Source organism: Bos mutus, chromosome 12 (assembly GCF_027580195.1).
Source record: "Bos mutus isolate GX-2022 chromosome 12, NWIPB_WYAK_1.1, whole genome shotgun sequence".
Taxonomy (NCBI): Eukaryota; Metazoa; Chordata; class Mammalia; order Artiodactyla; family Bovidae; genus Bos; species Bos mutus.
Window position 1 is genome coordinate 14,790,144 of NC_091628.1, and position 27,803 is coordinate 14,817,946.

A 27,803-nucleotide genomic window follows, 5' to 3' on the forward strand; every position below is an offset into this window, starting at 1 on the left:
AAATCCTGCCTCACTTTCTGGCCTGTTGACCTGCCCTATAGATGTTGGATTTTCTGGTCCCCATAATTGCATGAGCCAATCCCTTAATATAAATGTCTTAATGCAAATATACCTATATCCTGTTGATTCTCTGTTTCCCTGGAGATCCTTGTCTGGCACAGGGAGCTCTTGTTGTCTGTATATTTAGACTTTTCCTCCTAGCTTAGTCAGATTTATTTAAAAAAAATTTTTTTTTTTTTAAATTTATTTGGCTGCACTGGTTCTTAGTTGCAGCCCTCTTGATCTTCAGTCTTCATTGTGGCATAGGGGATCTAGTTCTCTGACCAGGGATCAAACCCAGGACTCCTGCAGTGGGATCAGGGAGTCTTAGCCACTAGACCACCAGGGAGGTCCTCAGATTTCTTTAATTAAAAAAAAAAAAAAAGCCTCTTGTGGTCTCTTGACTAAAAACGACAGCCTGGCTACCTGTGAGGTAAGAAGGCTGCAGAGTTTTTCTTATTCTCCTAAAATAACTTTGTAGTACCCCCAAACTTAACTATGCCTGTGTGTGCTTAGTCGCTCAGTCATGTCAACTCTTGCGACCCCATAGACTGTAGCCTGCCAGGCTTCATGGGATTCTCCAGGCAAGAATACTGGAGTGGGTTGTCATTTCTTTCTCCAGGGAAACTATGCCTAGTAACTCCCAAATCAGAATCCCTCTGATTTACTCCCTCCAGAGAATAAAAACCCTTTTCCTAAAAAGATGTGACCTTCCAATGGAGAGAGAGGACATCACCTCCTGAACCTCTGAGGTCATTCTCTTCCAATGTTACATTTAGAAGTTCTTGAATATCTATTTCAAATATCTTTAAACAAGCTATAATTTAAGGACTTCCCTGGTGGTCCAGTGGGTAAGAATTTGAATGCCAGTGCAGGCAATACAGGTTTGATCCTGGATCAGGGAAGATTCCGGACAACTAAGTCCATGTGCCCCAGCTACTAGAGAGTAGCCTCCTCTGGCCGCAACTAGGGAAACCCTGCACACAGGAACAAAGACCCAGCACAGCACCAAATAAATTAACTAATTACTTTAACAAGTTTGATGACTTTTGGCAAATACATTTTAGTTGCTCTGAGAAAACACACTTTCTCCTCATTCTCAACACTTAGACCATTATAAAAACAGAAGCCAGGAACTGCCCCTCCAATTTCTTCCATGCTTCTTCTTCCTTATTCCTTCTCATAAATTCCATGGATTCTTTCAGTCATCCTCTCCCAGGTACATGGACTCCTCTTTCTTTCTTGTAGTCAATTGGTCAACAAATTCCTTTCTCTTTTTTCAAAGGTTTGGCTCTTTTCATTCTCCTTGCCACAACCACATTTTAGACCTTTAACTTTCTCCCTTTGGGATTTTTGTGGGGCCCTCCTAACTTCGTGACTTAAGTTTCTGCCCATCTAGTTTGTCCTGCATTTTACAGATGATCTGAGCTTCCTTAAAATACTGTTTTTACAATATTGCTCTCCTTGGCAAATACTCTCATGCTAACTTCTGGTTTAAGATGATGAGTTAAGGGCATTTTACTTCAATCACTTTCCCCAGCCCCAAAACTGACAGTAAAAGGTTAAAAATAAATAAATTTAAAAGATAGGCATATGTCTACGAAGACAAACATCATCAACATTTTAAAAACCGTTAAGCAGATGGATGAGTCATAACTGACTCAGGAAATTCATGAGAACTGAACCTGAAACCAGCAGTGAAGGAAGTCTAGAAGTGACCTGACTTACGGCATAATATCTCTGAAATGCCTAGGGACTGGAATCACAGCACCCTGGGCTTTGACAATGAACATGCAGCTGAAAAATGAGCCAGTTGCTTTAAAGTCCACATAAGAAGCCGCTAGAACCTCAGATCCTCTCCCCGACTCTCCCCTCTATACCCATCCCAGCAGCCTTTCAATCTTGCCAGAACACTGAAAGGCTTTGTTCCCCTCTCTTTTCTACACAACAGCATCAAAACATAGGATGTGTTCCCATCTTAGAACATGGCTTCTGGTAATAAATGTAGTATCTTTCACCAGAGCTTGGCGAGGGTTTTAGGAATATCAGGAAGAATGCTTCAAGGGAACAACTCATTAGGACAGAGCAGGACCCTGGTCAACTCCGGCCTGGAAGAGAAGTTCTGTAGACAAGCCATTGTACATAAACTGGCACTGGCTTAACCTTCATGTGGGCACGAGCTGCTTCCAAGGTTCACAGTCGGGCAAGCGGAGTGAGTGGACCAAATGGCCAAGGGTGCATGTGGAGTTGGTTCTTTGGGGGCCAGAACGCCGATCTGTCAGGAGCCACATGACACCTCGAGCTACTTTAGTACCTGGAGTTGATTGTCATAACGCCCTGTTAACAGGAGTCATCTGGCTGCCAGTGCAGGAGACCCGGGTTTGATCCCCGGTCTGGGAAGATCCCATGTGCCACAGAACAACTAAGCCTGGGCTCCTAGAGCCTGTGCTCTGTAACAAGAGAAGCCACTACAATAAGAAGCCCGTGCACCACACCTAGAGAGTGGCCCCCACTCGCCACAACTAGAGAAAGCCCACATGCAACAGTGAAGACCCGGCGCGGCCAAAAATAGAGAAATAGTTAAAAACAAAAACAAAAACAGGAGCCACACTCAGGTGACTAATCTCTAAGGCTCTTCTTGGGCTTCCATTGCAACCTTCCTTTTTGGCTCTTGCATCCAGACTTGGCCTTTCTCGGTGAACATGGCTTGCTGGTCTCTTACGTTTTGCCTTCCCAGCTTTTGTTTCCTAAGCGTGCCCACTGTCCATCCCAAAGTAACCGTGACTTGCCTCCTTTCTCCTTGCCCCTCTTCGTCTTTTTTTTTTTTTTTTTTTTGACGCATGGGCCATGACAGAAGTCTGACAAGGTGAAGGGGAGTTGAGGAGGGACTCACTCTTTGCAGCCAAGTAGGTAGAGCTTGAGGAAAACTGGGAAGATGTCCATTAACCCAATGTAGTAAAAAGGAAATGTGACAGATTTTAAAACATTGCCAAGCAGTGTAAGCATCCAGGCAAAGTCTGACAACTAAATTTGTAGTGGGCTCTAATGAGATGGTTCTTAATTTATCATGTGGGGAAAAGACTGGAGGAAGCAGACAAAATGATCCAGAAAATCCCTTGTATATACAAACGTGAAAAAAAAAAGTCACCAAAATGTTAATGTTATCCCAGAAATGAGATTTCAGGTATTTTTCTTTCTCCTTTATACTTTTATGTATGGTTTAATTTTTTAATAGGCAATTATTGTATATAATGAGGAAAAGCTATTTCTGTTGAGAGACAGGAAAGAAGACTCTATTAAAAGAGGAAGAGGGGGAAGAGTGATTCAAGACTTGGATTAGACACAATGATTTAAGGCATCAAAGACGAAAAAAAAAAAGAAAATGGGGTGAAGGTAGCATTGTACACTGAATATGCAATGAAATATCAGCAAAGAGAGCTGATAGACTGAAAAATTTGAGAGACTGGCTGCCTCAGGCAGGGCAGCCAGTAGGTAATAAAACATTTATGTAAACGTTAAAAAAGACTTATTTTTCATCCATCACTCAACTTTTGGGCCTGACACCTTTGTGCAGTGCACGACCTCCACAAAAAAGTCTTGATCCATCACCCTGGCTGGGGACATGACTGTAATAAAACTGGAATTCTGTGCACAAGGAAGAAGGGAAGAGATACCGGCTAGGTAATTAAGAATCTGCCTTATCTTCAGCACTGGAGTTGCTCGTCTCACTCCTGACCTGTACAAGGACAAAGGAAGGAGCTTAAAGGTCTACATTGTTCCAGCAATAAATGACTACCGAGTAGGACTATTTTCCTGCACAACTCTAGGTGCTAGGTTCTGGGAGAAACAACTGCTCATCCCTAGCAGAACTGAAATGGTGCAATTACACAATGCCTAGCAAAGCACAAATATTTGTTCGAAAATGAATGAATACAGCAACTCTAATGCTACCATTATATAAAACAAGGCAAAAGTATAATAAGAAGAACTCCTTATTTTCCCCCTTTTTCTTTTAAAAAATAATTTTACATCCTTATCAAAATCTATCCTTTGCCAGAGTCTAGAGCAGCCGTGTTAGCAGACCTTTCTACAAAGATGAACATGTCCTGAGTCTGCACTGTCCAGTATGGCCGCCAATCACCATATACGGCTGAGTATGTCAGAGGTGGTTACTGCAACTGAGAAGCTGAATTTTAAATTTAATTTATAATGATTTAAAATTCAAATAGTCACATCTAGTGGATACTACTACTGAAACAGAGAGTTTTAAAGAGCCTGAGTAGATATCATGAATTCTGTGGATTAGTAAAGGTAAGTATCTGTTGTTAACCCATTTCCTTCACTTCAGTTGATATTGGGTTAAATTAAGATTACCCTAAATCTTTTTCCTCTGATAGTCTCACCATCTGTATGTTTTTGCTTTTCAAACGAAGTTGGTTTATCAAAGCTTTTCACACTTAGAATTATTTACAGGTGCCAAAAGTAGGTACCACAGATCTGATAAGAAACATGGATTTGATTTATGCATTTTTTGCTTGTTTGAAGTTAACAATAGTTTTTATATGATTACATCAGATTCCACAAACAGACTGTTAGTCCTTGTGTGGTAAAGATTATTTTCCGCTTGTCGTAAACATACACTCTGCTTTCTCCATCAGGAGTGATATGTTCCTCCTGAGTGATCCTTGCTTTCTGCCTTGCACATTAGGCATTTAACCACTTACTACCCCGTAATATTTTCCAAATCCCTATTTCGCATTGCTGTCTAAATCTTGTTTGTTTTTTTCCTTTTAAATGTATGGATACCTCCTCTCCCAGACTTGAGACCTAAAGGCAAGGTACAAGGGTAAGATATAGTTCATGTTTTGGATGAAAGAACCCTGGACTTGGAATCAGGTTATGGACATTTGGACAATCATTTTGAGCCTAAGATTTGTCATTGGTAAAATGGGAATGATAATATTCATTTCAGCGAACTCTTGTGGGCCTCAACTAGTGTGTGTAAAGCTCTTGCCAAATGCTAAAGAACTCAGTCACTGCTGGATATTCTGTTTCATTGTGTCCTTCACCACAAGACCATAGTAAAAGGTAATGGAACAGTCACTGAATGACACAATGAATGGATATAGAAAACAGATATGGTTTTCAATAATTTTGAAAATTCAGATTTTAAAAAAATGTATTTATTTATTATTTGTTTTATTTATTTTGGGCTGCTCTGGGTGCCCTGGCTGGGGCACTAAGATCCTACATGCCACAGGGCATGGCCAAAACTTTAAAAATTAGTAAATAAATAAATAAAATGAAAATTGAACTTCATTTTCTAACCTCCAGTGTACCTTGCTCCCCTTATTTCTTATTTAATTACCACTTGGCCTGGGGGAGGGAAAATATACCTTACCAAAGAAAATATTGGTCATATATTCCAAATTAAACTTTTAGATTTAGCCATTTTGAATTATTTTGCATAAATCATTTATATAATTTGCACAATTATATAAGAATAATATTCATAGGCTTGGAGCAGTCCCCTTTGTAATACATGCAATTAATAAATCCTTAATAAAATAAATAGTAAAATTAAAAGTATTTCTCACTGGGAGTCAGTCTCTTTTGGTATAGCCATTGTCAACGCAATTATGTATTACATAAAATTTTCTAATGAGTTTTCACTCCTAGAGTTACATGTACCACAAATAGAATGGAATTAGACCCCCCCCCAATAATGGAATTAAAAATCATGAAAACCTATGCAATATGAAGTTTTCCACTATTCTTTTCTCTAAGAAGCCAAGTAGAGGTTTATCTCTTATTTTTAAAGATTTTTCTTATCAGGGCTTAAAATACCTTGAGACCAAATCACACCTTTATATAAAGCTATTTACTTTGACACAGTCTGTGTCCTTGGACTTAAAAATACACACACCTAGATGTAGATTTTCACCTGTTCCTCGCTGTTGTTGTTTAGTCACTCAGTCATGTCCGACTCTTTGTGACCCCATGGACTGTAGCCCGCCAGGCTCCTCTGTCCATGGGGATTCTCCAGGCAAGAATACTGGCATCGGTTGCCATTTCCTTCTCTAGGGAATCTTCCCAACCCAGGGATTGAACCTGTGTCTCCTGAATTGCAGGCAGATTCTCTATCATCTGAGCCACCAGGGAAGCCCCTGGTCCTCATTAAGTGATTGTAATTTCTACCTTGACTCTATAAGCCCTCTCCCACATCCCTTGCCTCATTTTGACCATCTCTCAGACACCAGCTTCAAAATTGGGAAAGTAAGCGAGTGAGTGAGTGAGTGAGAGAGAGTGAAAGTCACTCAGTCATGTCTGACTCTTTGCGACCCCATGGACTATACAGTCCATGAAATTCTCCAGGCCAGAATACTGGAGTGGGTAGCCTTTCCCTTCTCCAGAAGATCTTCCCAACCCAGGGATTGAACCCAGGTCTCCCACATTGCAGGTGGATTCTTTACCAGCTGAGCCACAAGAAAAGTCCTCAACTGGGAAAGGAGTATGTCAAAGCTGTATATTGTCACTCTGCTTATTTAACTTATATGCAGAGTACATCATGTAAAATGCCAAGCTGGATGAAGCACAAGCTGGAATCAAGATTGCCAGGAGAAATATCAACAACCTCAGATATGCAGATGATGCCACCTTTATGACAGAAAGCAAAGAGGAACTAAAGAGGCTCTTGATGAAGGTGAAAGAGGAGAGTGAAATTGCTGGCTTAAAACTCAACATTCGAAAAACTAAGATCATGGCATCTGCTTCCATCACTTCATGACAAATAGATGGGGAAACAATGGAAACAGTGACAGACTTTATTTTCTTGGGCTCCAAAATCACTGCAGTTGGTGACTGCAGCCATGAAATTAAAAGACATTCCTTGGAAGAAAAGTTGTTACAAACCTAGACAACATATTAAAAAACAGAGAAATTACTTTGCCAACAAAGGTCCATCTAGTCGAATCTGTGGTTTTTCCAGTAGTCGTGTATGAATGTGAGAATCAGACCATAAAGAAAGCTGAGCACCAAAGAACTGATGCTTTTGAACTGTGGTGTTGGAGAAGACTCTTGAGAGTCCCTTAGACTGCAAGGAGATCCAACCAGTCCATCCTAAAGGAAATCAATCCTGTATATTCATTGGAAGAACTGATGTTAAACTGAAGCTCCAATACTTTGGCCACCTGATGCAAAGAGCCGAATCATTGGAAAAGACCCTGATGCTGGGAAGGATTGAAGGCAGGAGGAGAAGGGATGACAGAGGGCAAGATGGTTGGATGGTATCACCAACTCAATGGACATGAGTTTAAGCAAGCTCCCGGAGATGGTGAAGGACAGGGAAGCCTGGAGTGTTGCAGTCCATGGAGTGGCAAAGAGCTGGACATGACAGTGACCGAACAACAACAACAGACACCAGGAGCAAAAATGTCAGAAGGAAAATGATTTTTATTCAGCTTAAGTTTTCTTGTGCTGAGGATCAAAGAAGAGGCTGTTCCCATGTAGGGGCAGGAACCCGTCATCTGTGTTTGTGGTCTAAGAGTGGAGAGTGGGGACTTCTTTTCTCCCCTTGAGAGAAGCAGAACACTTCTTTTCATTGTTGCCGTCGCTGTTAGGATTTCTATGGTACCTCCTCCTCAGTGCCCAGAAGGGAGCCATTGACCCCCGAGAGTGATGATGTTCCTTTTGGTTAATGTCTCTGAACTCTGAAAGATTCACCTCTCCTGTAACAACACCTAGACAGCACCCTGTGTCTTTCAGTGAAGGAATCCAACATGTGCCTCGATAGTGTAAAGATTATTTTAAACTAAAAGCATCTAAACAAATAGCAGCCACAGAAAGCAACCTTCCCTAAGCTTCTTTTCAGGACTTAGCCAGCACTCTTGAAAAATACAGCTGTCATCAATTCCCTGTCCAGGAGACTCACAGCCGGAAAGGAGACTAATCATTATCACGGGGATGAGTAACTGCTTAACAAACTTTATCTGAAACTGTCAGGCCTTCCCTTTGTTCTTCCACAGAACCTCTTTCTCTTCCCTCCCTCTCGCATTTAGTTCATACGTACACCCCTATCTCTCCCTGCTTTGGGAGTCATTTCATTTAAAACCTCCACTGAATGTAAGTAAGCTTTGTGTTTTCTCCTGACAAGCTGAACTCAAGTTGGAAGAAGAAGTTTTTCCTCCAAATAACATCATCTCAACTTAATACTTACAACAACCCTATTGTATTCCCGTTTTCCAGGTGAGAGAAACTGAGCCTTAGGGAGGTTAAGAAAGTTTCCAAGGTCACACAGAAATTAAACAGCAGAGGTGGGCTTTAAATGCTGATGACTTGAGAAAAAGAAAAACACAGCCAATTTTCTCTGTTTCTGAGCTGGACAAGTTGGAGGCAGCAGCTTGGTCCACGACAACTCGATGAAAGGTTTCAGAGTAAGCCCATGTGACAAGTAAGAACTAACCAAACACTGTGTTGTGTTAGTACCTGGGGTTGAACTGCAAGGTGAGAAGGAAGAGGGGAGAAAGATGCCACATGCAAGCACAATTGTGCACCAACTTAGAGGCCCAGAGGTCTCCCTGAGAGATGGTTCTGGGACCAGTATTTCTCAACCTCATCTAATCATGGCACCCAAAACAAAGGAGGTCCCTGGGCATGAACCACTGGATGTGCCGTAGAATGACCCCTGTGTCTCATTAGTAACTCATTAGTAATCCCCCTCCCTCAGCTTCTCCCCCAGGAAAACGCGTTAGAATGGACCTGAGTAAGGAAGACATTTTTTAAAGGCTAACCCTTAATCCACTCACATTTCTTGAGCAATAATAACCATTGCTACTAAGAAAACTCTACCACTTTATTACTAGCAATGTGTTTGTGACACACATTTCACAACTGATCCTGACACCCAGGATCATGTTGAATTGACCAAAAACTCTGTTCGGGTGTTCCTGTAACATCTTATGGAAAAGTCCAAATGAACTTTTGGGCCAACCCAATAGAAAACCGAGAGTTTGGTTTAACTGGGAAAGTGCCCCTTTGTACTAGGGTTAATCCAGTACTCCAAAAGATGACGAGTAGCCCCCTAAGGAGGCAGTTGCGTCTCTTCTCCTCTCCGTGGTCTGAGCTCTCTGGGGATCCTTTCCCAGGTCTTGTTCTTTCCACCGTAATACATGAAGATGAAGACCGGCAAAAAGAGGCAACCCTGGCATCGAGCTTTTGCCTGCTTCTCTAGTTTTGAATACGTGAGGAAAATTACAATCAACTAATCAGTGTTATCAAGCTACTGATGTATGACTATGAAACAAAGATCAGATTTCAACAATCAGGAGGGAAACGGGGAAAGTCTTAAATTGAGGAAGGGCTTTTGTAGACCTCAGGGCTGCCTCTGCAGAGGCAGTTAATCATTTGCCCAAACCATCAGATCCATTTCCACAACCTTTTCCTTAAGTTGTCTTTCCCCTACTGCCCCTACTCTCCTACAGGCAAAAGGATGGCAATGGGATCATTTCCTTTAGAAAGTAAACACTCATACAAAGCAAGTATACAGCTGTTACTAAAATGACATCCTTGGGGACTTCGCTGGTTGTCCAGTGGCTAAGACTCCCCGCTCCCAGTGCAGGAAGCCTGGGTTTGGTCCCTGCTAGGGGGAACTGGATCCCACATGCGGCAGCTAAGAGTTCACAGGCACAACTAAATATATAAATATATATTATATTTTAGCCAAATATATATATATAATATATATATTTCAGCCAAATATATAAATAAATAATTTTTAAGTAAAATGATATCTTCTAGGGAAATTATGTTTAGGTATCACAATTAAAAGGTTGATATTTGGTATCATTTGTAGCTGACAGCATCTTCTTATGGATCAGTTTATCTGATCTACTATAGTTTCTCTTACATTGTCTCACAGAGCATGTGGAGTAAATTTCTTCTGAAAGAAGGAAAGTTCATTTCTACATCCTGGATGGGCTGAGGTGAAGGAAGAATAAATTCGCTGATTAAACTTTCACAAGTCAGTTTGCTGAGCAAAATATCTACTGTCCTTCAGAGCATTTTGTAGTCATATCTCTATCGACATGTCCAGAAATTGAACTCAAAATACCCCAAATTTGGGTGCTTTCCTAAAGTTCTTTGATATCCTTGAAAACTGAAATCGACTCCGCTGTTTCTCAGACTCATCTAGAATTCACTGTACCTGCAGGAGAGGCCCACACTGTTGGCCTTCTCAAGTTTCTCTTTGAAGAGACAAGAAACAATCCCTCCCTGAAGAGAAGTGAGAATGCCTCTGCCTCTCAAGTTAAAAGGAGATGGGAGGTGTGAGGCGAGGTCAGGGGGCACCAGGGCAAAGGCCGTGGCTGAACTTGAAGGCCAGCCAACAGATACGTGTCAATGTCAACTGTACTTGAAAGACAGAAATCCCAAACCCTAAGATCCTCACATTTCAGAGAAAATGAAGAGTTCCTTCTTTGTCTTCAACAAATCACTGTTTTCATAGCAGCATGAAACTTCTTTCTGACTAAACTTTTCTTGGCCGTGATCAGCCATGACTGAGTGAATAATTATCTAGTTAAACAGGGACTGCTGAGGACTTCCTTGGTGGTGAAGTGGTTGAGAATCCGCCTTGCAGTATGGAGGACATGGGTTCAATCCGTGGTCAGGGAAGAAAGATCCCACATGCCCCGGAGCAACCAAGCCTGCACACCTGCACACCACAGCTAGTCTGTAGGCACAAGGGAAGATTCCACACGGTGCAGTGAAGACCCTGGGTGCCACAACTAAGACCTGGCACAGCTAAATAGATAAATATTCAAAAAACCAAACCAGGGACTGGCCATCTACTCTGTGATTTTTTTTTTTCAGGTGGCTTCATCTAGAAAGGCTTCCTTGCATTCCCGACAGAGGCCCATCATCACCTGTCTGAACTCTTGAAGTACTCAGAGCTCAGCTTTAAACTGCACTATGTCATGTGGAGATGATCAGGTCATGAGGTCAGTTTTTTTCTCTTAATTTTTTGTCAGAGGATAATTGCTTTGCAGTATTGTGCTGATTTCCACCATACATCATCATGAATCAGCCACAGCTCCCCTCCCTTGTGAACCCTCCTCCCATCTTCCACCCCATCGCACCCCTCTAGGTTGTCACAGAGCACTCGGTTGAGCTCCCTGTGTCACACAGCAAATTCTCATGGCTATATACTTTACACATGGTCATGTATTTGTTTCCATGCTGCTCTCTCTATTCATCCCACCCTCTCCTTTCCCCATGAGGTCAGTTTTGTGGAGGAAGCTTGCTCTGTTGGCAGCATCATGGGAAGACAGTAGTGACGAGGAGACTAGGGAGATATAAAGTTCTTATAACAGAGAGGGTTGAGGGTCTAAACAAAGGCAGCAGTAGTAGATATGGAGAGAACTGACCCACCAATTTAACAGAAATGTAGGACCTAAAATGAACAGAACTTGGTTACTGGTTGTACATGCAGACGTGAGGGAAAGGAAGGGGGTGACTTGGATGACGAGTGGATAGTAGGACCACACTGAGGCAGGAGGTGTAGAGAATATGAAAAGGACGAGGCCCTCAGAGGAGTTCAGTGTTGGATGTGCTCAGTTTGAGGTTCCGTGGGGGGAAGGATGGACACAGAAGGCAAGCTGGTGGGGTTAAGACTGAAGTTCAAAGACAGGTTAGGGGACTTCTCTGGAAGTCCAGAGGTTAAGACTCCACACTTCCAACACAGGGGGCACAGGTTTGATCCCTGGTCTGGGAACTAAGATCCCACATGCCGCATGGTGTGGCCAAAAATAAAATAAAAAGAAACAAGAATAGGACAGAAATTGGGGACTGGGGCTTGGCAGTGATCTGGAAATCTGTACTGCTCAGATTTCCCACCAAGAGAATGGGAACCTAGGCTGGCGGACTGCCCTCTGCTCCTTCACCTTCAGGAGGGACAGTGTTCACACCCTCCACTCTCCCGGGATGGCTCCCAGCCACTAGTGATCGAGCCTGGCCATGGCCTGCAGGCTTCTCTAACACGGCTTCCTCGGGGCTGTACTGGGAGCTGAGGCTCTTCCTACCCAACCTCCTTCCTTCTTATTCTTTCATTGAAGTCCATCAGCACAAAGGCCTAAGGCTCTCCCTCTCTCCCTTAACCCTTACAACAATCTTCCAATAGATTTATTGCACATTTAATTCCATCTGAATGTGTGCTTCTTGGAGATCCTGCAGCAACCTAGGAGTCATCAATATATGTGCATGCTAAGTCGCTTCAGTTGTGTCCAACTCTTTATGACCCCATATAGAGCCTGCTAAGCTCCTCTGTCCATGGAATTCTCCAGGCAAGAATACTGGAGTGAGTTGCCATTTCCTTCTATTAAAAGAATGGGAGTGAATTAGACATATCTGGGAGAACCTACAGAATGAGGGGTAAAAAAAAATCATTGAAATGTTAAAATGAAGGAAAGGGTTACAGAGAATACTAACCTTTAGGTAGTGATAAGAGGGGCTCTGGGGCTAGGCTGCCTGGGTTTGAATAAGGCTAGGAAATAGCAGCCCACTCTAGTATTCTCGCCTGGGAAATCCCATGGACAGAGGAAACTAGCAGGCTACAGTCCATGGGGTCACAAAGAATAGGACATGACTTAGTGACTAAACAACAGTGACCACTTATTATTAGCATGACCCTCTAGGCAGATTGCTTAGCCCTTCTAAGCTCCTCTTTCCTTGTGTGTAAAAGGAGAGGGGGGATATTCATACTTGTTAAAGGTTTGTTGTAAAAGTAGTTAGAAAACTACCTTTATATATTGAGGTCTCTGTAGAAGTTGTTACCCTATATTGGAAAAGAATCTGAATAAAAATGAAAATATATATAACTTAATCACTATTCTGTATGCCTGAAACTAACACAATATTGTAAATCAACTACACTCCAATAAAAGGTAAAAAAAAAACAAAAACAAAAAACTGGCTATTATCATCAGGCATAATGGATAAGGAGACCCTAGAGTACCCAGTAGCATCCAGGAAAAGAAGAGGAGGACCAGAATCTCGCACCACAAAGTCGGGGGAGCAGCAGTTTCAAGAAGGAAGACAGTTTCAAAAGTCATAAAGAGCCATGAAGAATAAAAGTGAAAAAAAAAAATACTGGACTTCCCTGGTGGTCCATTAGTTAGGAATCTACCTGCCAGTGCAGAGGATGTGGGTTTGGTCTCTGGTCTGGGAAGATTCCATGTGCCATGAGGCAGCTAAGCCTGTGTCCCACAACTAGAGAAGCCGCTGCAATGAGAAGGGCTCATACTACAACTGGAGAGGAGCCCCCCTCTTGTCACAACTAAGAAAGCCTGCGTGCAGCCAAAGATACATATTTTTTTTTAAGAAACCATTAAAAAAAAGATGAAAAAATATTCAATAGGCTTGGAAATGACTGATAACTTTAACAAGAGCGGTCTCTGTGGTGTGGGGAAGACAGAAGTCAGAGGAAGAGGGCTTGAGAAGTGAATGGTGGTTGAGAAAGTGAATAGAGGGAGCCATCTTCCATCCTTGGCTTGGCTTTGATGTCAAAGAGAGAGAGACCTATGGACACAGGGGGCTCAAGAGGCCAAGAAGAAAATCAAGTTTGTTTATATGCAGAAAGTACAATGCCCGAGGACAGGAAGAGAAAGTTTTGGATAGCAAGATGTTTTCAGGAACTGTCAAAGAATGGGCTGAATGATTTTTGAGTTAACTCACAGAAGGGTGAGTTAATCAACAGAAAGGATGGTGATACTCTTGAGACCACTGAAGTAAGGATGAGGATACATCAAGGAGTGGTCACAAGACAGGAACGTAAAGGCAGTCCCAAGCAATGCCCTCTATCTGTTTTGTCTCTAACGAAGACTCCAAGATTGCAGCTATTAAAGATGAAGAGGGCAGAGGTGAAGTAGGCAACTTGAAGAAAACATACATTTTCCTCTTCTCCCCTAGCAGTGAAGGAAATCCAAATTTACTGAGCACCTCCCCTGGGCTGTGAACTTTCACTTGGTTGCTGTCCTGAATCCCCACCACCATCCTTTGAGGTAGATATCATTATTCCCATTTCACAGATGAGAAAAACTGAGGCTCTAAGAGATGGAGTCATTAGTCTAAGATGTAGGTCTAGCGGAGTACTCATTATTTGTTGAATGAATGGACTGCCCTTACCATGCTCTTTTTAATCTCCAATGGGTTGTGTACTTGTGTGATGTTTTGGCCAAACAGCCTTTTCACTGTTGAGACTATCCTTATGGCGTTGAGTCATGGGTCAGTCTCAACCCCCAAAAATGTCACACTACTGAAAAATGCAAGAAGTGGCTGGACAAGGACATGCATATACTTTATTTATCCTCAAACAGAAAAGCTACTTAAAAGATTATGACTGATTGGGAAATGAGATTTCGTGGGGCAGGAACATTTGAAGCTGCAGTTGCTAACATTCCCATCAGGGACCTCCCTGGGACACAGAATTGATGCGTGGATTGTTTTCATTTTGTTGTTAATAATATCTGGATGAAAATGCCTGCCAAAACATTTCACTGGAGGATTTAGGATCTGCTTTCCAAGTCTACAACTCAAGGGCAGCCGCCGATGTCACTGTGCTGGCATCCACTGCTTCATCTGGTTGAATGAAAAATAACCAGTTGTGTCTTCAAGAACATTGTGTGTGCTTGATACTTTTCAGTTAAAGTCTAATTTGTGTTCTTCTTGTAATTTTGCTAGTCAGAAGAGAAGGGTACAAATAATCATTTAAGGCAGTAAGTGAACAGACCACTGGACTCCGAGTTCCTGTGGGAAGTGGGTCTTGTTTCAATTCCCCGATATTCATTTAGAGGGTGGACACCACGCTTGGCACTCAGTGTGTGCTGAATAAATTCTTGCTGAAATAAACTGAACTACATCCACACACCACAGACAGCAGAGTGGGAGGGGGTCGGCAAGCCGTTTGAATCCATTTCCGTTTTCTTCTAGAGCAGGGTGCAGAACTGTCTCACAAAGATGTGTGAGTGAACACTCGAATTCGTTATTGAGGTTCGAAAAGAGCCCTGTGAATAATCCAGAGCCAGGGTTGTCTGTCACTGTAGCCAGAGGAGAAAGGGTCATCTTCCTAAATTGTATCCTTTTCCCCGCCTCTTTAAGTCTTTGTTTTTGTAGCTCTTTGGAGCTGTGGTTCTAATTCCCGGTCTATCCCAGATTTACTGTTTGACCTCAAAATGAGTCACTTAATCTCAGTTAATAGCTTAAGTTTCCCCTTCAGTGAGAGCCAAAGGGCCTTGGCTATAGTTACAGTTAGCAAATATCAAGCCACAAAAATTGGATATATTTAGTGCTATCCATCATCTATGTAAGGCTAATGGATATGAATTATGAGTACAAAGCCCCATTTAAACACTCTCAACTCCTCCCAAATTCCCCCTTGGAGGTTGTTAAGTCACTGTGTCATGTAGGAAGAGGTGAAAGACAAGGAAGCTGGGGATGGTTGCCCCAAACCCAAAGGAGATATTCTGGCAACAGAGGGCAACAAGAGGAAAGCTCAGCTCACTTGTCAGGGCGACAGTCATCTCCTGACCAACAACTTGCCGTCCTGGAAAAGAATGAACTAGTCTCTGCTTTTGAAAAATAAATGAAAAAGACAGCTGTCCACTCCAGCCTCATGTTAAGTGAAATAAGATGCAAGTTTACAGAATAAGTCAATAATGTTGTAATTATTCATGTTTTTCCAGGATTTGCCACTTGCTTTCTTCCAATCCTAAGTATTCCCCAGGGACTTTAAATAAGCTAGACTTTAAAGATTAGATTTGTGCACTGTCGTTCAATAACAATCTGAAAGAGAGAGGAGTGTGTATCTTATCAAAGAGAGTGATGGGTTAAGAAGTGAAGCAGATCTCTGCAAATGACTGAATTTCATTCCATTTTATATTCCTCTGTATATATGTACCACATCCATTCATTGAGATGTGGATGGACCTAGAGTCTGTCATACAGAGTGAAGTAAGTCAGAAAGAGAAAGACAAATATTGTCTATTAATGCATATATGTGGAAGCTAGAAAAACGGTACTGATGAACCTTTTTGCCAGGCAAGTACAGAGACACAGACATACAGAACAGACATTTGGACATAGAGAAGGTAGGTGTGGGCGGGATGAATTGGGAGATTAAGATTGACGTATATACACTACCATGTGTAAAATAGATCACTGGTGGGAACCTGCTGTATAGCACAGGGAGCTTGGCTCGGCGCTCTGTGACAATTTTAGAGAGGTAGGATGGGGAGGTGGGTTGGGAGGAGGCTCAAGAGGGAAGGGATATATGTATACATATAACAGAATCACTTCGTTGTATTGCAGAAACTAACACAACATTTTAAAGCAACTATACTTCCCCCCAACCCCCTGCTCCTTGGAAGTAAAGCTATGACCAACCTAGATAGCATATTAAAAAGCAGAGACATTACTTTGCCAACAAAGGTCCGTCTAGTCAAAGCTATGGTTTTTTCCAGTGGTCATGTATGGATGTGAGACTTGGACTTATAAAGAAAGCTAAGCACTGAAGAATTGATGCTTTTGAACTGTGGTGTTGGAGAAGACTCTTGAGAGTCCCTTGGACTGCAAGGAGATCCAACCAGTCCATCCTAAAGGAGATCAGTCCTGAATATTCATTGGAAGGACTGATGCTGAAGCTGAAACTCCAATACTTTGGCCACCTGATTCGAAGAACTGACTCAATGGAAAAGACCCTGATGCTGGGCAAGATTGAAGGCAGGAGGAGAAGGAGACGACAGAGGATGAGATGGTTGGATGGCATCACCGACTTGATGAACATGAGTTTGAGTAAGCTCTGGGAGTTGATGGACAGGGAAGCCTGGCGTGCTGCAGTCCATGGGGTGGCAAAGAGTCGGACACGACTGAGCAACTGAACTGAACTGAACTGATACTCCGCCCTTGCCCCTGACTGTTTTTAAAAGTGAAGCAGAAAAAGGAGAAGCTACTATTTCCTCCTGCAAGTGCTGTCCTACATTTCCCAGGGAGGAAACAGCACAGAGATGAAAGCCCATATTTCTATGGGAAGGATCTAGAAGAGCCCTGATGGATGACCCACCTCTGCTACAAGAGAACTTAGAGCAGTTTACCTAATGGGTGGGCTCAGTTACAGTGGTCATGGTCACAGTGCAGCTAACGTTCTCATAGGGGCACTGATCAATCTAAAACCTTGAAGATAGTGTATTGCCAAACTCCTCTGGTGAACAGGATCCATGCTGATTGAAGCATCAGACCTCAAATTTGGCTGCATTCTCTTCTCCTACTCTGTTCACAAGCACACATGTTGACCTCTGCAGACACCAGGAGAGTGCCTTTGGGTCCCCACTCACCTTGCCACTCAGCCAACAGCACCATGTGTGAACTCACTGAGTAACAGGTATAATGGATGGACACTTCAGTCACATATGAAAACCTCTAAAGCTCCATTTTCAAGGACTGTAAATCTTATATATAACATTCCTGAGTGACTGATGAGATGGGTTCTCCACACAGCAGAACACTCCAGGAATCTCTGTGATAACATGAGTTTATAAATTTGTTTTCTTGTGACAGTATTTACAAGCTCCATGATTTATTGTAGAACTCAGTAAATATTCAACATAATAAAGTGCTGAAATTGGAAGTAACGACTCACACATGGACAGAATAGAAGTTACTATTTCTTAATGTGTAGAGGGAAAAAATCAACCATTAATGAGTCTATTTCAAAATAACAATGTACTATTTAAAAGAACACGGTGCTGTATATACGTCAATGCTATATCTCTCAATTGGTCCCACCCTCTTATTCAAAATGTTATATTCCATTTGCTTTTTTACGCTTTATTTGTGTGCTCTGTGCTTAATGAGTGTATTCAGGAAACCCTGAAGTTCATTCCTATGGTATTTTGACCTTAACCCCATTCGAGTTTGAGTATTTCTTTGCTTTATGGAACCACTAGATGTTCCATGTTTACCTTAAACTTCTATTGTACAGACTTGAGCCATTTCTCAAAAAACCCTGGTTCTTTTTATTGGAGAGTGGTAATTAGAAAAAAAAAATCCGAGTGTTAGATTTGCTCATTTCTACCAGGAAGTCATTGTTTTTAGCCCCTTAAGTGAACAGGGCAAATCAGAAAATCTCTTTCAAAAAAAAGAGAGGGAGAGAGGCATTATTAGTAGCCATTTTAATTAATTTCTAGTTCATTCCTTCTGTGTTTCATCGTGGGAAAAACATATTTAAAATCTTTTTCCTTTTATAGACAAAAGCGACCACATATATACTTTTATTCCTTGCTTCCCTTTTTCTCTTAATATTATATTGGAAATCACTTCACTCAACCTGTCATGATCTTCTTCAGTCTTTTTAGGTAGATGATCTATTCTACTAGTCTTCTAAGGATGGATTGCTATGTTGTTCCCTAATTTTTCCTCTACAGAATTGCCACATTGAAAACCGTTGTACGTACGTTGTTTCATATAGATGGAGGCCCATTTTTAGGGTGAATTCCTAGAATTGGCATTGCTGGGTCGGGGGTAAAGGTATTGCTAGATGTTCTCAAATTCCCTTCCACAAGGACTGGTAAAATGTTTTGACATGCAATAGTCTATCTTGTCTTTTAGAAATTTTATTCTTATTTTATATTCCCCATATTTTTTTGAATACCTTCAAGGCACAATCTATTTACTTATCTTCATGTGCTCCACAATACCTAACACAGTGTGTTGTTCATAGAAGATTCTCAATTAAATGTTGAATGAGGGGGTAAATGAATGAATAAATGAATTACTGGGCTATTCTTTTCCACTATATCAACATCGTTGACCCACTTGACAAGAACCTGGGACCTGACTAAGGTAACAGCATTTTTCAACACCACTCTACATATTAGCATAGAGGACGTGAAGGATTGATGAAAATGCAAGCAAGCAAGAAGAGGTGGGATGCTAACCTTGAACCTCTGAAATAGTGAGCAAAATACATTTGATTAACATCTATAGTGTGCTAGGCAAGGTAGATACAAAGTATATGAAGATATGGCAATGATGTCATGGAACTCAAGTTGTTTACAACTTAGTTATGTCTACAGGGATCAGGGATATACACATACACACACAAGAAAGGGCAACAGGTCATAAAGATCAAATGGATGGTGCAGACATTCTAATGCAGTAGGAGTTAAGAGGATGGAAAACCAAATCTACAGCTTGGAATAAGGAGATTGGGACACTGTGGACACATTTCATTGCAGCCTTGAGACTTGATTCCCATGAAGCAGGATTCAAGTCGAAAGGGCTGAGGAACAATGGGAATTTATGGTGTGTTCTTCCTCGGTGGCTCAGATGGTAAAGAGTCTCCCTGCAGTGCGGGAGACCCAGGTTCGATCCCTGGGTTGGGGAGATCCCCTGGAGAAGGAAATGGCAACCCATTCCAGTATCCTTGCCTGGAAAATCCCATGGATGGAGGAGCCTGGTAGGTTACAGTCTGTGGGGTCACAAAGAGTCAGACACAACTGAGCGACTTCACTTCTTCTTAAAAAAAAAACAGTAAGTAAATCAGTCTGACTGAATCAGGGAGGTTATATGGCAGAACAGTGGATATTGGAACTTACTGTTTTAGGCCAAATTCGGGGGAAGCCATGAATACCCAGTAGAGAAATATGGTGATCATGGTAGCTATAGTTTTAGATGGTAGTAAATTTTAATGCTTTTTATGACCTTCTATCTTATTTCTTCCCTAAGCTCTCAGGAAATATGTCCTTGTGAGTCTGTTAAAAATAGGGTCAGTATCCTCCCCAACTCCCAAGGGCTGAGCAGTGTCAATCAAAGGACCTCAGTGAATAATTCGATATTGTTTAGGGATGGACGCTCTACCTCAGGCAGAAGCACTTAGAATCATCAAGGGGTTGGGATGTGAACTTGGGGAGAGAAGTCCCTACTTCACTGGAATTGCTGAGCTGGGAGGATGTAGTAGGGGGCAGTCAGTAGGGGTACTGCCCACCTCATGGTGAGAGCCAGCATGCAGAATAAAGCTTAGCTGTGATGGACAGAGTGAAATGTTGAAGGGACAGACAGAGGTCTCACCATCCTGAGAACTCCTGCGTCCATCCTTGCCTGAATCAAAAGCCTCTTTCTGACTCACAAATTTTGTGAAAGCCAAATTTTCTCCTTTCGTTTAGCTTGAGATTGGTTCCTGACACTTTTCATTTGAAAGAAGGTTGACTGATAGAAGAGGTTTGGATTTCATCCCACCGATCAAAGCCTCCCAATTTGGTTTCCTTTGATCACTGGTCCTAGGAAGCCTTCGAAAATGGAATTTTTTGATAAAGCTAGTTTAGGAATATTGCCTTCCAAAGCCTCCTTTGTAGGGTCACTAACACATTAACATATAAAGTATTCAAAGAAGTCCTCTTGCAAAGTAACTGTACAGGAAAGCTCCCATTTGCCCCCAATTGGCCCTCCCTGCCTCATGTATTATCTCCACCCTGCTGTGTGCCCTGGGAGGAAGACTCGACTTTCTCTATTGGTGAACTCCCTTGCGTTTGGCCTTAGCTGGGGTTGAACAGGAAGCTGGGGAGGCAGGAGAGTGAGGTGGGAGCCTTTATCCCCTGCTCTCTGCCCAGTGACCGGGGGCTGCTGTATTCCTCAATTCAAGGATCCAGGTCCTGTCCAGTGTCCCTCTCCTAGTACAGTAACCTTCCTCTCTCCTTCTCTTCAAGCCTACAGGTAGTTTTTATTTATTTATTTTTAAAATACTTATTTGGCTACTTCGGGTCTCAGTTGCTGCACCTGAGATCTTCATTGCGGCGTCCAGGCTCTTTGTTGCACAGGCTTCTCTCTAGTTGTGGTGTGGGCTTTAGAGAACTCAGTCTCAGCAGTGATGGTGCACAGGCTTAGTTGCCCTGAGGCACGTGGGATCTTAGTTCCCGGGCCAGGGATCAAACCTGTGTCCCCTGTATTGGAAGGCAGATTCTTAACCACTGGACCACCAGGGAAGTCCCCAAGCCTAGGGATAGTTAATGACTTCCTACCGGTACCAGCCCTGGACTACTCACCTCTCCTTTATGGCTTCCTCAAGCACTGCTCAGTCATTTACTAAACCTGCCTTAATTTTGAGTGTGTCGTCTGTTTCCCACCAGTACCTGAGGACCTGACTGAAGTATTACTGTTAATTATTCATTACCTCCTAATTTATTAAACCCATAACTTTTTTCCTAATTTGAGGAACACCTGCAAGACTGACAAATCACAGATTTTGACCATATACTTTGGTAAATGTCTTCCTAGGCAAGGGCTTTGGTACAGGATTCTGAAAAGATAAAGGTAGGCTAGGGACTTCCAGGTGGTCCAGTGGTTAAGAGTCTGCTTTCCAAGGCAGGGGACTTGGGTTCAATCCCTGGTTGGGGAACTAGGATCCCACATGCCAAGGAATGACTAAGCCTGAGAGCCATGACTACTGAGCCTTCGCATGCAGTGAAAGATCCCGTGTGCTGCAACTAAGACCTGATGATGCAGCCAAATAAATAAATATTTTAAAAAATTAATAAAGGGAGACCAATACGGTGAATTTACACATTGAATTGCAAATTCAAAGAAGCAGCTTCAATTCTGCCGGGGCTTCTCCTGCCTTTTCCACTCTTACCCTGGAACATTCCTGTATAAGAATGTGATTTTTCCACCCAACTGGCACAATCTCATGGCTCTTAGTTAGGTCTCAGGCTTTATGACCTTGGTGTACAGCCCCTTCTCTCCCTGGGAACCCCTCTCCCTGCTCTTCTTCTATCCAAAGCTGGTTCTTTAAAAAAAAAAAATCAACAACAACAATTCACATCACCATCACCCACGAACATTCCCCAAAGTGCCGGAGCTCACTTTGTCACTCATGTGGCCATTGCAGCTTGCTGTATTGCATGACTACTCACACATGTGTTGGTGAAGGTCATGTTTTAAACTTCTGCCTTGATAGTTAACTTCTCACAAGTTTGATTGTTTCCGGAGCTAGATTGTAAGCTCCTTGACAACAGGGACAAGATCCCTACACAAAGACACACCCTCTCCTCCTTCTTGTCTCCACTGACCCCAGGGATACCTCATTTTTTCACAGCCAGTTAAAATCCCATCATGGTATAAAACATTCCCTGGTCATCCATACCAAAGGGGATTTCCTTAGGCTTCTAAAGGGCTAGCATTCATTATCCACCAGAGAAAACACTCATGCACTCTGAAATCTAGTCTCATCTGAAACTATTACTCATGACCGATTATTAATTACTTCTTTGTATACTTCTTTCTTAGAGCTTTAACAAGTTTAAAAACCCAACCGGAAGGAGGGGACATGTGTGTACCTAGGCCTGACTTACATTGATGTATGGCAAGAAACCAACAGACTATTGTAAAGCAATGATCCTCCAATTAAAAATAAATACATTAAATTTAAACACCCAACTGTGATGGATTGAACTGCATCCCCCAACCAAGTTCATATGCTGAAGTCCTAGTCCCCAGTCCCCCTAAATATGACCTAACTTGGAAATAAGGTTGTTGCAGATGAAGTTAATGAAATTGAAGTCGTACTGAAACAGAGCCAGCCCCTATGGTCCTTGCTCCCCATGTCCTCAGCCTGCCTTTTGTCTGTAGAAAAACTTTAGCCAAAGAATAAGTTTAATGAGAGAAGTAAGAAACTGCAGAAACAAAGGAAAACAGCCCCATAAGACTAAATGATAGTTCAGTCATCAGGCAAAGTCAAGGACCTTTAGTTCCTCTTCAAGAGCTCTAGGTAAGATTCTAAGCCACATCCTTTGAGCTGTACTGTAGATACTGAAACCCCCACCAGGTGGAAGAAGTTACATGATGACCAGACCATAGTTATGACATAAGCTGCCACAATTCTAAGAACTGACCTCAAAGAAATGGGAACATACCGACCCTGGGACTAAAGACTAACTGTACTTAAAACAGCCAAGATGACGTTGATCAAACCACCAATGACTAATTTCAAGATGATGGTCAGAGCTGACAGTGCTGTTTCTACGTGTAACCCTCTTCCTCCATCTATAAAGGCTCTTACCCACTGGCTGCCAGTGGGGGCAGTCAGCCTTTGGACAGGAGTCCACCCTCCTCCCTGGCTGCTGACACCCAAAATAAAGCAAATTTTCCTTTCCACCAACCTTACATTTTTATTGGCTTCTAAGAGGTGAACAGTGGGACCCCACTTTCAGTAACAATCCTAGAGTTAGAGTGGACCCCAAATCCAATACAACTAGTATCTTTATTAAAAAATGTGTGTGTGTGGGGGGGGGTGGAGAATTTAGACCCAGACACACATGCAGGAAGGATGCCACATGAAGACCCTAGTTATCCTGGGCTTCCCTGGTGGCTCAGTGGTAAAGAATCCTCCTGCCAGTGTAGGAGACATGCGTTCAATCCCTGGTCTGGAAAGATCCCACATGGCATGGAGCAACAAAGCCCATGAGCCACAGCTACTGAACCTGTGCCCTAGAGCCTGGAAGCCACTACTGCTGGAGCCCGCATGCCCTAGAGCTTGTGCCCCACAACAAGAGAAGCCATCACAATAAGAAGCCCACGCACCGCCACTAGGAAGTAGCCCCTGCTCACCACAGCTAGAGAAAAGCTTGTACAGCAACGAAGACCCCGCACAGACAAGAGAAAAGCATTTTAAAAAAGATTATAGCTATCCTGCCATAAGCCAAGGAATGTCAAAGATGAACAGAAACCACCAGAAGCTAGGAGAGAGGCATGGAACCATCTCTCTCATAGTTTCAGAAGAAACCAACCTTGCCAGCACATTGATCCAGCACAGACTTCTGGCTTCCAGAACAGTGAGACAAATCAATTCCTGTCATGTAAGCCAGTCCATCTGTGATGCTTTCTATGGCCGGACTTAAATAAATGAGTACAAGCACCTTAGGTACAAGAACCCTATCTTGGAGCCTCTTGGAGTAGGGTTCCAGATTCAGATCCATCACTTGTTACTAATGTCACTTCTGGAAAGTTAATTTACCTTTCTGAGCTTCAACTGTCTCCTCAGTAATATGGATACAGTAACATTTATTTTGGAAAGTTGCTTGAAGAAGTAAAGACGATACATTAAAATGTCAGGCGCAGTGGCTGACACTGTGTCCAATAAGCATTAAGTCTTATAATCATAAACCTCTCCTTTTCCAAGTGGGGAACTTGGGTCCAGACATGACAAGTGCCTGTCTAACCCACATGGTTAAATAACAACAACTTTCCGCCCCAAACCCAGATAGTTCATGTCTAGTCCTATGCATACAATGTCTTGCCTGTCATTGCTTAGGAGAACAGTTAGGGTGGTGGCATTAATTTAGTGGTGCTTTGTTTCTGTTTGTTTGTTTTGCTTACTGCTGTTTTGTAGGTGGAGACTTTGAATTTCAGGAGTGGGACCTCTGAAGTTTTTTCCATCCACAGGTAACTAAGCCATATCTTAAAGTAAACCATCTCTCCTTTTCTTTAAATTTTTTTGGTACAGAATTAAATTTCTTTGCTTAAGAATGGTATAATTATTTGTTAACGACATTATAATTAAGAGCACTAATTATTGAGCAGAATATATATGAAGAGGCTACTGGAACATCTCTGCTTTGTGTGCACAGATATTCTCTGCATGCTATTATTAGATGATGCTTGGATTAATTTTAAATCCATATGCCTCCCAAATGCAGAATCCTCAGCTTATGTACATCTCTTGATGCCTGTGATTCTTATTGCAAATTGTTTCCCTCTTCTTTTGAAATGATAGTGTGAATTCTGCATCAGAATGCTCGGTTTCCTCCCAGGTTTATCAGATGAAATGCTTTCTCTTCCTGCCCCCTAGTTATACCTATTCTGGTGGCGTAAGTCAAAACTGATGATGTCTGTTAAACCATGATTTTATTATATAATTGATCATTAATGGTTGTGCTTTGTATGCAATAACATGCTGCTCATCCAACTCGATGTCTCTCAACAGGTTGAGAAATCAGTCATGAGCTGAACAGGTGGAGCCCAGGAAAGGTTATGTCCACTCTATAAAGGGACCGAGGATCTTGTTTCAAATACTGGCTGGATCTTGGGGAAACCATCACTTTAAAATGGCAGATTACCCATGAAAAGAGTGAAAAGAAAAAAGCATGAAAGTGTGAGTTCTGAGATCTCAACAGATTTTTCTGTCGTCTTCCATCATGCCATGACAACCTACATCAGAGAAATCTCTTATTTCAAAATTGCAGAGGATATTGAAATCTCTCGAAACAGAAATTTGGAAGCCCTTATTTCTGGGATAAAGCTGCCAGGAAATTAAACTAGAATCAACCTTTGACAGATTATTTTCTTTTTTTTTTTTTAATTTTTGAGGACCCTAATCACCCTTCTCCTAGCAAACTTCCCCAGGTGTCGGATCCACACACGAGTTTGAAGCTAAAAGAATGGGGAAAGGAATCTTCAAAGGAAGAAAGGGTTCCTCAGGCTCAAAAGCAGCCCTTGCTATCAACAGATACTCCAAGGACAGCTAGGAACTCCCAGGGGCCAACGGCGTTGAATGGAAGTAACCCTGTGTCTTCTCTTTCATCAGCTGGCAATTTCAAAAGCATTTGTCTATTTCTCCTGGCTTCAAGAGTGGCCATCCAGCCAATCCACGCTCATCTTCCATAATCGCAGGATAAAGACCTTGTTGACAAGAGCACAGAATACATGGTGCCCTGCCTCCCGTGTGTTTTCTGTTTTCAATCTCAAAATGGGTATTAATGGACTGCTCATCCGTGTTCCTAAAGGCTAGGTAACAGGGCTGCGGGCAGAAGTGAGAGGGAGGAATAGGGTGGAATCTTGTGTCTGACTCTTTGCAACCCCATGGACTGTAATCCACCAGGTTCCTCCACCTCTGTTCATGGGATTCTCCAGGCAAGAATACTGGAGTGGGTTTCCATTCCCTTCTCCAGGGGATCTTCTTGACCCAGGGGTTGAACCCAGGTCTCCCACATTGCAGGCAGATTCTTTGCCATCTGAGCTACCAGGGAAGCCTCTCTCTTAGCTGCAGAAAACCTCTATTCTTCTCCAGTAGAAATTCCAGGCTTGACTTCCATCAATATTAGGGATCTCCTAGGGGCTTCAGGGAATTCCTAAATCTCTTGAAATCATATTGTGCGTGCATGCATATGTGCATTTGTGGGGAAGAGGTTCAATAGCTCTCATAGAGTCTGCTACTAAAAAAAAATGAAAATACTGCTTCATAAAAAGTTCTCTTAAAAGGTATGAATTTAACCTTAACGTCATAAATCTGATGTAATAATTAACACAAAAGTTTCTATCAGATAGACTTTATGAGGACATTTTAGTCGACTGTAAGTCTTGAGTGTCTGATTATTAAAGAATAATATGGAAAGGAAGAGATTGCTTTAAGTGTTCGGGGAGTCCCCTGGTGGTCCAGTGGTTGGGATTCTGCCTGCCAGTGCAGGAGCCATGGATTTGATCCCTGGTCTGGGAGGATTCCGCATGCCGTGGGGCAACTAAGCCCGTGTGTCACAACTACTGAGCCTGAGCACCACAGCTGCCGAAGCCTGTGCCCAAAGTCTGTGCTCCACAAGAGAAGCCCCTGCGGTGAGAAGCCTGCACACTGCAGCTGGAGAGCAGCCCCCTCTCGCCACAATCAGGGAAGCCCATGCCTATCAGCGAAGACCCAGCACAGCTAAAAAATAAAGTAAGTATTTGTCTTAAATGTTCAGGACATTGAATCCTCATAGTGACTTGACATATGACTATAATGATTCACTTCAACAAGTATTTCTTGACAGCTAGCTATTTTGGACATGGAAAACTTGGTAGGACACCATTTCTAACCATCTCGAGGGACTTACTTTCCTTAATAGAACAGAATAAGCAAATAACTAACCTACAAACAAGAGGACTAAAACTGCTGCGGTCTAAAATATGAATTGAAATTGGGAAAGACTGGCGAACTGGGGAGTCCTTTTGGTTTGCTTGAGAAATAATGAGAATATGAACTTGTAGAGTGGCAAAGAAAATAAAGAGAATGGATAAATTACAATTAGACTTGTTTTATTCATTCATTCATTTGTTCTTTCTTACTTTAATTCATCTCTTTCATTGTATCAGACACTTGTTAGAGATACTCAGCAAAAAGGTGAGTAATGTAGAGTGTCTGTGCTCACAAAGCTCTCTGACCAGTCCTGAGTAGCTCCTCTAATCTAGCAATTCAAAAATTAGTCCCACCCCTATGAGTGATAGGCTTCCCTAGTGGTTCAGACAGTAAAGAATCTGCCTGCAATGCAGGAGACCCTGCGTTTGATTCCTGGGTTGGGAAGATCCCCTGGAGAAGGGAATGTCTATCCACTCCAGTATTCTTGCCTGGAGAATTCCATGGACAGAGGAGTCTGGTGGGCTACAATCCATGGGGTCACAGAGTAGGTCACGACTGAGTGATTAACACTTTCCACTTCCTATGAGTGATGACAGCCTTCAACCAGAACCATTCACTTGACATCCTTTCAAATTCTGTTTCCTAAGCCTACCGATTTCTGGTCACATCTCATTTTCTTGACTATGGTTCCACCTCACTTCCTTGACAGTACTCCAGCTTTCATCTCTGGCTTCACTTCTTACGTTCATTTCCTACTTCCTGTTTGGCGTTAGGCTGATTTCATGTACCTTGGGGAAAGCCTTGCCCAGGCCAGCCAAGCCCTGCAGTCTCAGCAACTTGGCAC

The 27,803-nt window shown here is 42.4% G+C and overlaps 1 long non-coding RNA gene across 2 annotated transcripts in view; it reads left to right on the plus strand.

Annotated features, from left to right (window-relative positions):
- LOC138990249 (uncharacterized) overlaps positions 1–27,094 on the plus strand; it is a 39,956-nt gene extending 12,862 nt beyond the window's left edge. For both annotated transcript variants that reach the window (XR_011466367.1, XR_011466368.1), the window contains 3 exons: positions 10,906–11,033; positions 24,464–24,516; positions 25,058–27,094. This is a non-coding gene — a long non-coding RNA (uncharacterized lncRNA). The remainder of the gene's footprint in view (positions 1–10,905; positions 11,034–24,463; positions 24,517–25,057) is intronic.
- The last annotated feature ends 709 nt before the right edge of the window (positions 27,095–27,803 follow it).